A 13,201-nucleotide genomic window follows, 5' to 3' on the forward strand; every position below is an offset into this window, starting at 1 on the left:
CCCTAGCCTGCCTCGAAATGCGCCTGCCAGGTACGATCACCTTCGGCCGCTGCCGACTGGCGGGAAGCCGACACAGCGCGGACGCGCGGCGCTCGCTTGTGCGGTGGTGGTGTAATGGTCAGCATAGTTGCCTTCCAAGCAGTTGATCCGCGTTCGATTCCCGGCCACCGCAGCAGGCTTTTAATTTCGCGTATGAGTACTTTTGCCACGCGCTCTTAAATTATTGTTTTTTCGCCCTCTTACTCGCTGCATACCAGCCCTTAGTGTGTCTCGACTTGTCTCGTGTCTCGACTTGTCTCGACTTTGCTCAGCTGACGCGAGAGCTGACGCTCTCAAATCGGCCTTTATCAAAACGACAAGCACGAGAAACGACTGAGAGAGGTAAGGAGAGGCGAGGCGATGGACACACAGCACGCCCCCTTCATTTCACGGTGGCGTCTCCCTGACCGAATCGGGCTGTAGCTCCGAAAACAAAGGAGAAACAAAAATAGGAAGTAAAAGTGCAAATAGTGCCCTGTGTTCCCATGCGCTCACCCGCCCAAGTACTGACAAGGGCCAAAGTTGTTACGCATCGGCAATCGGACATTTTCTTTCATTTTCTCTTTATCGGTTGAGAACCAGTGTATTCAAGATATTATGGCCATTGCCGAGTGAATGCTGTAGCGCTTCCCGACGAGTCGGGTTCGGATCCTCTGTCAACTTCCACGCAGGGTGATGATCTTTTGGTCATCACACTCGCCAGCTGAAATCGGCGCTGCCTTTTCGTAGTAGTAAAAGAGTAGTGGCCCGTGGGGGGATCGAACCCACGACCTTCGCGTTATTAGCACGGCGCTCTAACCAACTGAGCTAACGGGCCTCGGCAGATGCAGTTGCTCAGCCCTACGCTGGAAACAGGTGGCATGAAGCCATACACCTTTTCTATGGTCGTCGTGTGTCTGCTTCCCTAGTCTATATTCTGCTGACGGTCACGAAACAGTAGCTATATTGCGAGCAGGACGGCAAACGGCTGCTCGGACAGCTCAAACTTGCCACGATTCGTGTGGAAAAAATTCCGTTCCGGTACCGGGAATCGAACCCGGGCCTCCTGGGTGAAAGCCAGGTATCCTAGCCACTAGACCACACCGGATGTGGACGTTTCGTTCGACCGTTCGTACGGTCGCTTGGCGCATTTCGTGTCGAGTGCCGCGTCGGCGCCCCTCTCTCTTTGCGAGCATCTTTGCACATACTGACTGGCAAGGCGCGCACCTCAAACGTCGCAGAGCAATGCTTTTGGCTTCATGCTCTGCTGGGAGAAGAGGAAAAGGGAAGCTGTAAGTAGCAATAACAGGAAGTAAACATTTTCCCGCTGAAGCGTTGAAACGTTGTGGATAACAAACAAGAAATACGTTGGCGCCCTAGCAACAGCACCACCATCAGTCACAGAAAATTAAATGCCCCGGGTGAGGATCGAACTCACGACCTTAAGATTATGAGACTTACGCGCTGCCTACTGCGCTACCGAGGCACGGGTGCACCGCTTGTCCTGGAAACTGGGTAAATACCGTACCCAATATTAGACGTAGAGACACTGTACTTCCTGGATAACGTGTTCTGTTGCTACACGTGCACTGCCGGCCCAGTTGATTGCGGTGCTGCTGCAGCTGTTGCAACGATAGGCAGCACTCCTTGTCGTTAAAGTTCAGAGCCTCGGACGCACCCGGACCCAGCAACTTGTGAGGCCAGGCCGACGCTAGTCTGTAGAACATGATGCGAGCGTCCTAGTGGGGACCCGCGAGTGCTGCGTTCTCGGTCCTTCTCAAGGGAAATCCAGCTACACATTCTTGTGGATCGTGCATCTCAAGCGCTCAAGCCACGCGGCAGCATCATCGCGGGAAAAGCAAAATGATGCATCGGCCGGGAATCGAACCCGGGCCGCCCGCGTGGCAGGCGAGCATTCTACCACTGAACCACCGATGCTGGGGCCAGGTGTAACTTGACGCTGCTTCCCGAGCAGATGTCTCAAGGGAAAGTGGGACTGCCGTCAAGCGCCGTAGCATTCTGTGGGAAAGATGCTGCAGACGCTGAATCCTGCACTGCACTGCTTAAAAATGCCGCCAGAACGCGGTCCTCTGCGTACTCTTGCGTCGCCGGCGCCCAACTCTTGCCAAAGGATGCGAAATGTGCGCGGATACGCTGTCCGAATGCGTCTGGATGTGCTCCCCTAGCCTGCCTCGAAATGCGCCTGCCAGGTACGATCACCTTCGGCCGCTGCCGACTGGCGGGAAGCCGACACAGCGCGGACGCGCGGCGCTCGCTTGTGCGGTGGTGGTGTAATGGTCAGCATAGTTGCCTTCCAAGCAGTTGATCCGCGTTCGATTCCCGGCCACCGCAGCAGGCTTTTAATTTCGCGTATGAGTACTTTTGCCACGCGCTCTTAAATTATTGTTTTTTCGCCCTCTTACTCGCTGCATACCAGCCCTTAGTGTGTCTCGACTTGTCTCGTGTCTCGACTTGTCTCGACTTTGCTCAGCTGACGCGAGAGCTGACGCTCTCAAATCGGCCTTTATCAAAACGACAAGCACGAGAAACGACTGAGAGAGGTAAGGAGAGGCGAGGCGATGGACACACAGCACGCCCCCTTCATTTCACGGTGGCGTCTCCCTGACCGAATCGGGCTGTAGCTCCGAAAACAAAGGAGAAACAAAAATAGGAAGTAAAAGTGCAAATAGTGCCCTGTGTTCCCATGCGCTCACCCGCCCAAGTACTGACAAGGGCCAAAGTTGTTACGCATCGGCAATCGGACATTTTCTTTCATTTTCTCTTTATCGGTTGAGAACCAGTGTATTCAAGATATTATGGCCATTGCCGAGTGAATGCTGTAGCGCTTCCCGACGAGTCGGGTTCGGATCCTCTGTCAACTTCCACGCAGGGTGATGATCTTTTGGTCATCACACTCGCCAGCTGAAATCGGCGCTGCCTTTTCGTAGTAGTAAAAGAGTAGTGGCCCGTGGGGGGATCGAACCCACGACCTTCGCGTTATTAGCACGGCGCTCTAACCAACTGAGCTAACGGGCCTCGGCAGATGCAGTTGCTCAGCCCTACGCTGGAAACAGGTGGCATGAAGCCATACACCTTTTCTATGGTCGTCGTGTGTCTGCTTCCCTAGTCTATATTCTGCTGACGGTCACGAAACAGTAGCTATATTGCGAGCAGGACGGCAAACGGCTGCTCGGACAGCTCAAACTTGCCACGATTCGTGTGGAAAAAATTCCGTTCCGGTACCGGGAATCGAACCCGGGCCTCCTGGGTGAAAGCCAGGTATCCTAGCCACTAGACCACACCGGATGTGGACGTTTCGTTCGACCGTTCGTACGGTCGCTTGGCGCATTTCGTGTCGAGTGCCGCGTCGGCGCCCCTCTCTCTTTGCGAGCATCTTTGCACATACTGACTGGCAAGGCGCGCACCTCAAACGTCGCAGAGCAATGCTTTTGGCTTCATGCTCTGCTGGGAGAAGAGGAAAAGGGAAGCTGTAAGTAGCAATAACAGGAAGTAAACATTTTCCCGCTGAAGCGTTGAAACGTTGTGGATAACAAACAAGAAATACGTTGGCGCCCTAGCAACAGCACCACCATCAGTCACAGAAAATTAAATGCCCCGGGTGAGGATCGAACTCACGACCTTAAGATTATGAGACTTACGCGCTGCCTACTGCGCTACCGAGGCACGGGTGCACCGCTTGTCCTGGAAACTGGGTAAATACCGTACCCAATATTAGACGTAGAGACACTGTACTTCCTGGATAACGTGTTCTGTTGCTACACGTGCACTGCCGGCCCAGTTGATTGCGGTGCTGCTGCAGCTGTTGCAACGATAGGCAGCACTCCTTGTCGTTAAAGTTCAGAGCCTCGGACGCACCCGGACCCAGCAACTTGTGAGGCCAGGCCGACGCTAGTCTGTAGAACATGATGCGAGCGTCCTAGTGGGGACCCGCGAGTGCTGCGTTCTCGGTCCTTCTCAAGGGAAATCCAGCTACACATTCTTGTGGATCGTGCATCTCAAGCGCTCAAGCCACGCGGCAGCATCATCGCGGGAAAAGCAAAATGATGCATCGGCCGGGAATCGAACCCGGGCCGCCCGCGTGGCAGGCGAGCATTCTACCACTGAACCACCGATGCTGGGGCCAGCGGTAACTTGACGCTGCTTCCCGAGCAGATGTCTCAAGGGAAAGTGGGACTGCCGTCAAGCGCCGTAGCATTCTGTGGGAAAGATGCTGCAGACGCTGAATCCTGCACTGCACTGCTTAAAAATGCCGCCAGAACGCGGTCCTCTGCGTACTCTTGCGTCGCCGGCGCCCAACTCTTGCCAAAGGATGCGAAATGTGCGCGGATACGCTGTCCGAATGCGTCTGGATGTGCTCCCCTAGCCTGCCTCGAAATGCGCCTGCCAGGTACGATCACCTTCGGCCGCTGCCGACTGGCGGGAAGCCGACACAGCGCGGACGCGCGGCGCTCGCTTGTGCGGTGGTGGTGTAATGGTCAGCATAGTTGCCTTCCAAGCAGTTGATCCGCGTTCGATTCCCGGCCACCGCAGCAGGCTTTTAATTTCGCGTATGAGTACTTTTGCCACGCGCTCTTAAATTATTGTTTTTTCGCCCTCTTACTCGCTGCATACCAGCCCTTAGTGTGTCTCGACTTGTCTCGTGTCTCGACTTGTCTCGACTTTGCTCAGCTGACGCGAGAGCTGACGCTCTCAAATCGGCCTTTATCAAAACGACAAGCACGAGAAACGACTGAGAGAGGTAAGGAGAGGCGAGGCGATGGACACACAGCACGCCCCCTTCATTTCACGGTGGCGTCTCCCTGACCGAATCGGGCTGTAGCTCCGAAAACAAAGGAGAAACAAAAATAGGAAGTAAAAGTGCAAATAGTGCCCTGTGTTCCCATGCGCTCACCCGCCCAAGTACTGACAAGGGCCAAAGTTGTTACGCATCGGCAATCGGACATTTTCTTTCATTTTCTCTTTATCGGTTGAGAACCAGTGTATTCAAGATATTATGGCCATTGCCGAGTGAATGCTGTAGCGCTTCCCGACGAGTCGGGTTCGGATCCTCTGTCAACTTCCACGCAGGGTGATGATCTTTTGGTCATCACACTCGCCAGCTGAAATCGGCGCTGCCTTTTCGTAGTAGTAAAAGAGTAGTGGCCCGTGGGGGGATCGAACCCACGACCTTCGCGTTATTAGCACGACGCTCTAACCAACTTTTTTTTTTTTTTTTTTTTTTACAGCATTCTTTTAAGTCCAAAGGGAACACACACAGACACACACACACACACACACACACACACACACATACACACACACAGACATACACACACACACACTTAAATAAAAAGAAGATATAATTGGTTTCTAATGCAAACAGCAAAGGGTGGATTTGTACCTCAATTTTGATATACTGGGAGTGCATAATTAATTCATATTTTTTTTCATTGTGTAAAGTTAGAGGTGACAGTGAGATTCAGGCCTGCGGAAGCAAAGTGGGCAGGGGTCGAAGCCCGAGGCCTGGCCACGATGACTCCACCGTCCTGTTTCCGAAAGGCACCTGTACAAGGGCGTAGTATTATCCCCTACTGTCTCGGTTCGTGGTCGCTCGTTTGTTTTTCTTGAGCGCCCTAAAGGTCCACGAAAACTTCAGTCCTGGATGTAAAGAAGAAACATACACCAAGGCGGTAAATCCCGAAACAGTATAAAAGAAAATGGCTCACACAGGTGTCCTTAGCCAACACCCTCTCTTTCAAATGTCAGGCTAAGCATATTTGCAAAATCATCACGGAGGCCTGGCAATCGCAAGCGCTGCCAGTAAGCAGTAAGCATGTACTGCCGAAATGCTAGGTGTCCATCGTCTTCATGACAACTGATGACAAAATGTACGAAATGTCCAATCAACCACATGACTGTATGGAGCTTCGTTCGCGGAAAAAAGGAGGAATCGGGCCGGACGATGATGTCAATAGTATAAGCGGCTTCAGCAGACCTAGTGACAAAAGCAAGTTGTTTCCTGAGCCAACGCCAATTGGCAAGGTGCCCACAGCAGGTGAATCGATGTTCAAGGGTATCCAGGAGACCACACCGAGTACAGGTGTCCGTGTCAGAAAGACCAATACGGTGCAGTCGTACATTGGTGGGAACCAAATTATTTATTACCCTATACCACGTGGACGCCACGGCCATAGAGTGGATCGGCAGACTAACATTCTTCCAGACGTTCCTCCAGGACACAGATGGAGACGCCAGTTCTATTGGATTGGGACCGGCCAGCCCCTCCCAGCGGGCAATCAAGCCCTTGGTCGTTGGCACCGGTCGCCGCAAGAAGACGTCACCGAGGTAACTCACCGCAATGTAAAACTCCCGAATGTGTTTCAGCTTAATATTTAGCCGTCCGACATCGACAGGTGGAGCAAGGCTCGCCGGACGCACAACAGTAAAAAGCCTGGATGTAATTGAAGTCTCTTCTTGCGTAACAATTAGAGTCGTTCGGCGGACGTACAAAGCAGACGCCTTGCGAGTAATGTCAGAGAGGCCCAAGCCTCCGGAGATACGCGGTTTCGTCATAACCTCGTAACGTAACTTGAATAGATGGCCCTTCCATATAAACCTGCTAGACAATTGGCGCAACCTTTTCGCCACCATCATGGGAAGTGGGAACAGCTGAGCAACATAATAAGCTTTACATAGAACGTAGGTGTCTAAAATTCTGACTTTTTGCAAAATGGTAGCAGAGCGCTGCTCATGGACCATCAGAGCCCCCTGTATCTTCTCGGTGACAGATTTCCAATTGAGAGCCGCCATTTTTAGAGGACACCGATCAATGATAATCCCCAAGGACGTATGGCGATCGACAAAAGTGGCCCAAGGGACATCAGCATCGCGAAATCCTCGAATATCAAGGAACTTACATTTACCCTGATTGAGACGCGCTCCAGAGACACGACAGTATGCATCAACTGCCCCTTTCAACAACCGGATATCATCACGTTGACGGAGGAGAACAACGACATCATCCGCATATGCCTTAACAGAGAGCTTCCCACCAGAGAGGGACATACCCTGAAGCTTGAGAGCAATAGTCCGAAGCAGCGGTTCCAGGGACAATACGAATAAAGACATAGAGAGCGGACTACCCTGAGGCACTCCGCGGCGGATAGCAATGGGCGGCGTCAGCTGCCCATTGACTGACACCCGAGCTGTTATTCCCCTATACAAATTGCCAAGAACACCACGTGATGAAGCGTTAAAACCTATTGTACCTAAAACATGATCTAAAAACACATGACTGACGTGATCAAAAGCCTTGTAAAAATCAAGGAAGGCAAAGGCACAATGTACGTTTGTAACCGCCGCAACCGAGACAACATCCCGATATTCGGCTACTGGTGTCAGAATAGATCTATCATGAAAACAACATTGATGTGCACCAATCACACCCCGAAGCAGAGAAGACAACCGGCTATTGAGCGCTCTAGCAGCTGTCTTGTAGTCAAAGTTCAGCAATGTGAGCGGACGAAGATTGGCAGCAGATAAACGACCAGAGGACTTCGGAATTAAAACAATTTTCCCTACTTTAAAATCGGCAGGCACATCCACCCCCCTGACAATCTCATTTAAAATCTGCGTAAAAATGCCACCCAAAAGAGGCCAAAAACGGAGATAAAATTCTTTAGGCAGGCCGTCTGGACCCGGCGATTTACTGGACGGAGAGCGAGCAATAAAATCGAAAACATCATCTACCTGGAACTCCCGGAGAAATTCGCCGTTCGCGTCAGGCGCGATCGTCGCAGTTAGATCCCCAAGGACATCATCCGAAAGAGACTCACCAGAATCATCGGCAGAATATAGACTAGTATAATACTGATGAAGAGCACGAACCATTTCCTCCTGTGCAATAAGCTGTCGTCCATCATCCACCGTAAGAGAAGAGATGAAGGAGCGACGACGACGAGTCTGATGCCGTAGCAGGTGGTACAAGGATGTCAGCTCACCTTCAACAAGAGAGTGAGGTTTCGACTTAACTCGCAGACCATCCATCTGTCGTCGTTTAAGGCTCAAGAGCTTGGCTTTAATACGACGAACATCATGGATCCGCAGTGGAGAGGTACCCGCCGCGTCATATAGTTCACGCAGGACAGAGTAGTAATATTCATACGTGTTCTTAAAATCACGCGCCCTTGCAGCACAGTAAAAAATCAAAGTCTGACGAATCTTGGGCTTGGCAAACGCAGTCCACCAAACCAGCAAGGAGGGGTATCGCGGGACAGAGCGAAGACATCGCTCCCACACGCCACTTATAACATCATCCATAGCACTGTCGGCAAGGTGGGAAACATTTAACATCCACTGGGAACGATAAAGTTTTGCAGGTTGGTGACTAAGATTTACAGTTGCAGTAAAAGCACAATGGTCAGAAAAACTAGTAGGAATAACATCGACAGAAAGAATTTTATCACATAAAAAATCAGATAAATAGAATCTGTCGAGTCTACTGCATGAGGACCCGGTAAAAAACGTATATTTCACCAGGGTTGGATATTTGTGTTCCCAAACATCACGCAGATGCATCGTACGAACTAAGTCACGTAAATCACGGCAATAATTAAAATTGGGGGACTGGTCTGCAGGGCGTAAAACACAATTAAAATCGCCTCCGAGCAGGAGACTCCGAGGACTCTGGCGCAAAAGATAAATAAGCTCTTCTTTATAAAAGCGCGATCGAGCCACAGTGTGACCCGAACCAGAGGGGGCATACAAAACAACGAGGCGGAGATCAAAAAGACGACAACCAATCCCACGGCCAGAGTCAAGGAATTCAATGTCAGTAATAGGAATGCCCTCTCGAAAGAAAAGAGCAGTTCCTGTTGAATATTCCGGCGCGACATTAAAAGCAGTTTGAAATCCAGGTAGAGAGAGATCAGAAAACAACACTTCCTGCAAAAACACTACGTCCGCACAGGCGTCGTAAATAAACTGCCGCAAAGAGGCAATGCGAACGTCGGACTCAATACGGTTAACATTTAAGGTAAGAAAGGTGTATGCTTGAACCATAGACAGAAAAGCGAGAAAACAAATCACCTACACCGACGCACCAGCGTCACAGTCCATACCAGGGGTGACGGAGGCATCCGAGGGAGGGGGAGTGCTACCCCGTTCCGCGGATCCCTTACGTTTCGGTTTTTTACGAACAGCATTAACGTTCGGCTGAACGCGTAACTTGCGTCGGCTGACGGGCAAGGAAGCTTCAGCCGCCGGTGACGTAGGAGGGTCAAGTTCTGTATCCGACACCACCCGCGCCGGTCCACATGCGGGATCCGGGGTCGCGGCGGAAACATCCGACGAAACGGAATGGTCAACACCTGCACTAGCTTCCGGCAAACATGGACTGCACGGAGGCGAAACGTGAGCAGGAAGGTCCGAGGCCGCAGAGTTGGAAGGAAGCGGAGCAGCTCCGCTGGCAGAGGTATGGGGCAGCGAAGCAGGAAGTTGTCGCGGCTCCACTTGTTGTGACATCGAAGTCGGTTTGGAAGACGGCGCCAACAGGCCCGACCGACGTCCCGACTCGAGAGAAGCTGCGTCGGAGGCCGGAGGGGGGCCAGCAGCCGCCACCGGAACCGCTACCTCAGGAGGGCAGGGAGCAGCTACAGTACACAGTGGCTCGGAGGATGCCGGTCGCTCGGACTGGGGCATCTCAGGGAGATCCTCATCCGTACTATTTCCATCGTGTGGGCGACGCCTCTTATTATTCAAAGGTGGCACACCCACCTGAGGGACAGACGGAACAACATCAGATTTAGCACGCAAAGGAGGAAATTCTGTGTCAGGGGTGCGCAAAACCTGTGGCGGGGCGCTACTACCACTGGACTGTGCTACACCAAGAGCAGAACCACCTGCAACGAGGTCAGCGACCGTTAACTTGCGACGCTGTTCGAGAGAATTTTTTAAAACAAAAACCCTCCGCGGACAGTCAGTACGCACGTGACCACTTTCATTGCACAAAAAACAGGTGCCAACCTGACCACTATATGTTACATGGACACGATATCCACCGATCTGCAGGTGAGATGGAATATTCTGCTTAATGTGCATTTCGACTGAACGAATACCACTGTAACATTGCAGGCGATGTTGGCTTGACCAGCGTTCAAGGCGAATGCTCTTTACATCACCATACTTTTGTAGACCCTCCTTAAGATAGACATTATCCACCTCCGGTGGAAGGTTGTAAACACGAACATTGGTATACGTGATGGAAGCATTGGAAAGCAGAACGGTACTTACAGAATCATCCCGATGCCGAAAGAGAACTTGATGACCATATTTAGAAAGAATTTTATCAACCTGAAGTGGGTCCATGAACTTAACAAAGAAAACATACAGTTCGGTATCAAAATAAGCAGTGTGCACCTGATCCGAATGAACACCAAAGGTATCTACCAACCAATCATGAATCTCAAGGGAACTAGGTTGCACATTGCGGGTTGACTTGTCGAAAGTAAAACTAACTGTAGCCTGACGAGGAATAACCTGGGACGACATTTTCAAAATAGGCGGTCGAAACCGCTACACACAACACACTGAAATAAGGACAGAAAGTAACACAAGGTACGAAACAACGACGGAGAAACACTCACAGAAGTTGCAACACAACACGTAAACAACGATAGTCCACTATACGTAACGCTACGGCGGAGCGGAAGACTAGGCACGTCCACACTGCACGGCGTCTAAAGCGGAACTGTGTACACGTAACAAAAACGATAGTCCACTATACGTAACGCTACGGCGGAGCGGCAGACTAGGCACGTCCACACTGCACGGCGTCTAAAGCGGAACTGCCTTCGCGTTATTAGCATGACGCTCTAACCAACTGAGCTAACGGGCCTCGGCAGATGCAGTTGCTCAGCCCTACGCTGGAAACAGGTGGCATGAAGCCATACACCTTTTCTATGGTCGTCGTGTGTCTGCTTCCCTAGTCTATATTCTGCTGACGGTCACGAAACAGTAGCTATATTGCGAGCAGGACGGCAAACGGCTGCTCGGACAGCTCAAACTTGCCACGATTCGTGTGGAAAAAATTCCGTTCCGGTACCGGGAATCGAACCCGGGCCTCCTGGGTGAAAGCCAGGTATCCTAGCCACTTTTTTTTTTTTTTTTTTTTATTTTATTTTTTTTTTTTTTTTTTATTTTTTTTAAGGGCCTCCCTTCTCCCCTTACAGCCCTCCTTGCGCTCTCCATGAATGCCTTCCTTGGCGAGCTTCTTCAGCTATAATCAAATGAAATCAATGTCTCCAGATTCACTGGCATCGTACAACAGTACACAAAAGGAATTCAATTTCTTCGTGATTACAAGGAGCTCATTGCTTCTTCTTTTTGGAATATAAGTGCCAACGAAAATTAGAAATCTTTCTCAAAACCAAGAAGAGAGGAAAAAAAAAAAGAGATGTCTCTTCCCTCAAAAAACAAATAATGAGGAATAAGAAAGAAAAGAAAACTTCAGGTTCTTCAAGCGCCATAGGCGAAATGATAACGAAATATTATTCACTGTTGTCTTGTACCTGGGAACTTCACCATGGAAATGGTGACAGGAATCGCGGATTTACTTTAGAATCACCCAATTCCCTGTTTCTCAAACAGGATTGTTAACATATTGCCAAAATCCCTCTTAATGTGTGGGAACTGGTTTCTTCGCCAATATGCCGTTGCCATATAAGCAGTAAAGGCAGTAATATTGTCTTCTCCGTGTTGCGTTATGACGTAATTGACAAAATGTCCCAGCATCCACATAACAGTATTGTTTTTCGTTTTGGGGTAAAACCGTGTATCAGGCCACAGGAGGATATCAGTTGTATAAAGACTTTCAGTGCTACGTGTGAGCAGCGCCAATCGTTTCCGCACCCAATGCCAGTTGAACTGATGTCCACAGCAAGTAAACCTGTGCCTCAGAGTGTCTACTAATCCACATTTGAGGCAGTTGTCAGTAGCACTTAAGCCAATGCGGTTGAGTTTTTCGTTGGTTGGAATAAGATTGTGGACAACTTTATACCAGGCGGAAAGCACATCGGAAGAATGAATTTTGAGAGTAATATTGGTCCACACTGCCGTCCAGACGATTCTTGGGTAGTGCATTTCAATTGTATTTGGAGCTTCGTACTTCTGCCACTGAGCAATTAAGAACACTGTCGTGAGACAAGGACTTGTGGAAACACTGTCACCTAAGTAACTCATTTCGAGGTAATAAACACCGACATGTTGCAATTGAAAGTTTAGTTTCCCGATGTCAATTGGCGGTTTCATACATTTAGGGCGAACAATGCGAAACAGCTTCGATGTGATAGTATGGGGCATCGTGGTAATTATCACAGTTGTTCGTTTTATATAGAGTGCTGTCGCCTTTCGACGGATATCATTGAGTTGCAGGCCCCCAGCTTGCACTGACTTAGACAGTGTGGTATAGGTTAACTTAAAAATATGACCGAGCCACACAAACCTACTGGACAAACGCATGATCTTATGGGCTTGCATTTTGGGAAGAGGGAACACCTGAGCGACATAATAAGCTTTACAGAGTATGTATGTATTCAAAATCCTGATCTTCTGGAGGATATTTGTCGATCGCCAGGTGTTTTCCACTATAGCTCCCTGTATTCGATTGGCAGTAAGTTTCCAGTTTTTAGCTGCCATACGTAAAGGACACCTATCGATGATGATTCCCAGAGCAACATGTTGTTCGACGATCTGTGCCCACGGTATAGCAAGAGATTCGAAGCCCCGTAAGCTTAGAACCTTACATTTACCCTCACTGAGTTTCGCTCCAGACGCAGTGCTGTAAGTATCAATCTCAGCCCGCAATTGGGCCACTTCAGACTCATGACGTAGGATAACAGCAACATCATCGGCGTAAGCCCTCACAGTAAGATTGCTCCCTAAGACAGAAAGGCCAGTTAATGTGATACACAATCTCTTCAGAAATGGCTCGAGCGACAAAACAAAGAGCGACATCGACAACGGACTGCCTTGCGGTACACCTCGTCGTATACCAACAGCTTGTGTCAGCTGACCGTTAACGGTGATCCTAGCAGTAATGCCTGTTATCATATGCCGAATGACTGCCACAGCTCGTTCTTCGAGTCCAATTCGTTGCAGGATGCGTTCTAAATAGTGATGACTAACG

General features: G+C 50.1%; 11 non-coding genes across 11 annotated transcripts; 3 read left to right on the forward strand and 8 right to left on the reverse strand.

The window, feature by feature from the left end:
* The first annotated feature begins 100 nt into the window (after positions 1-100).
* Positions 101-172, forward strand: Trnag-ucc. Its single transcript has one exon. It is a non-coding gene; the product is annotated as a tRNA-Gly (tRNA).
* Positions 173-782: 610 nt separating this feature from the next.
* Positions 783-856, reverse strand: Trnai-aau. The gene has a single exon. It is a non-coding gene; the product is annotated as a tRNA-Ile (tRNA).
* A 198-nt stretch (positions 857-1,054) lies between these two features.
* On the reverse strand, positions 1,055-1,126 carry Trnae-uuc. Its single transcript has one exon. It is a non-coding gene; the product is annotated as a tRNA-Glu (tRNA).
* Positions 1,127-1,431: 305 nt separating this feature from the next.
* On the reverse strand, positions 1,432-1,504 carry Trnam-cau. Its single transcript has one exon. It is a non-coding gene; the product is annotated as a tRNA-Met (tRNA).
* A 381-nt stretch (positions 1,505-1,885) lies between these two features.
* Positions 1,886-1,956, reverse strand: Trnag-gcc. The gene has a single exon. It is a non-coding gene; the product is annotated as a tRNA-Gly (tRNA).
* A 342-nt stretch (positions 1,957-2,298) lies between these two features.
* Positions 2,299-2,370, forward strand: Trnag-ucc. The gene has a single exon. It is a non-coding gene; the product is annotated as a tRNA-Gly (tRNA).
* Positions 2,371-2,980: 610 nt separating this feature from the next.
* Positions 2,981-3,054, reverse strand: Trnai-aau. Its single transcript has one exon. It is a non-coding gene; the product is annotated as a tRNA-Ile (tRNA).
* Positions 3,055-3,252: 198 nt separating this feature from the next.
* Trnae-uuc lies at positions 3,253-3,324 on the reverse strand. Its single transcript has one exon. It is a non-coding gene; the product is annotated as a tRNA-Glu (tRNA).
* A 305-nt stretch (positions 3,325-3,629) lies between these two features.
* Positions 3,630-3,702, reverse strand: Trnam-cau. The gene has a single exon. It is a non-coding gene; the product is annotated as a tRNA-Met (tRNA).
* A 381-nt stretch (positions 3,703-4,083) lies between these two features.
* Positions 4,084-4,154, reverse strand: Trnag-gcc. Its single transcript has one exon. It is a non-coding gene; the product is annotated as a tRNA-Gly (tRNA).
* Positions 4,155-4,496: 342 nt separating this feature from the next.
* Trnag-ucc lies at positions 4,497-4,568 on the forward strand. Its single transcript has one exon. It is a non-coding gene; the product is annotated as a tRNA-Gly (tRNA).
* The last annotated feature ends 8,633 nt before the right edge of the window (positions 4,569-13,201 follow it).

The sequence above is a fragment of the Schistocerca piceifrons genome, unplaced genomic scaffold, assembly GCF_021461385.2.
Source record: "Schistocerca piceifrons isolate TAMUIC-IGC-003096 unplaced genomic scaffold, iqSchPice1.1 HiC_scaffold_571, whole genome shotgun sequence".
Taxonomy (NCBI): Eukaryota; Metazoa; Arthropoda; class Insecta; order Orthoptera; family Acrididae; genus Schistocerca; species Schistocerca piceifrons.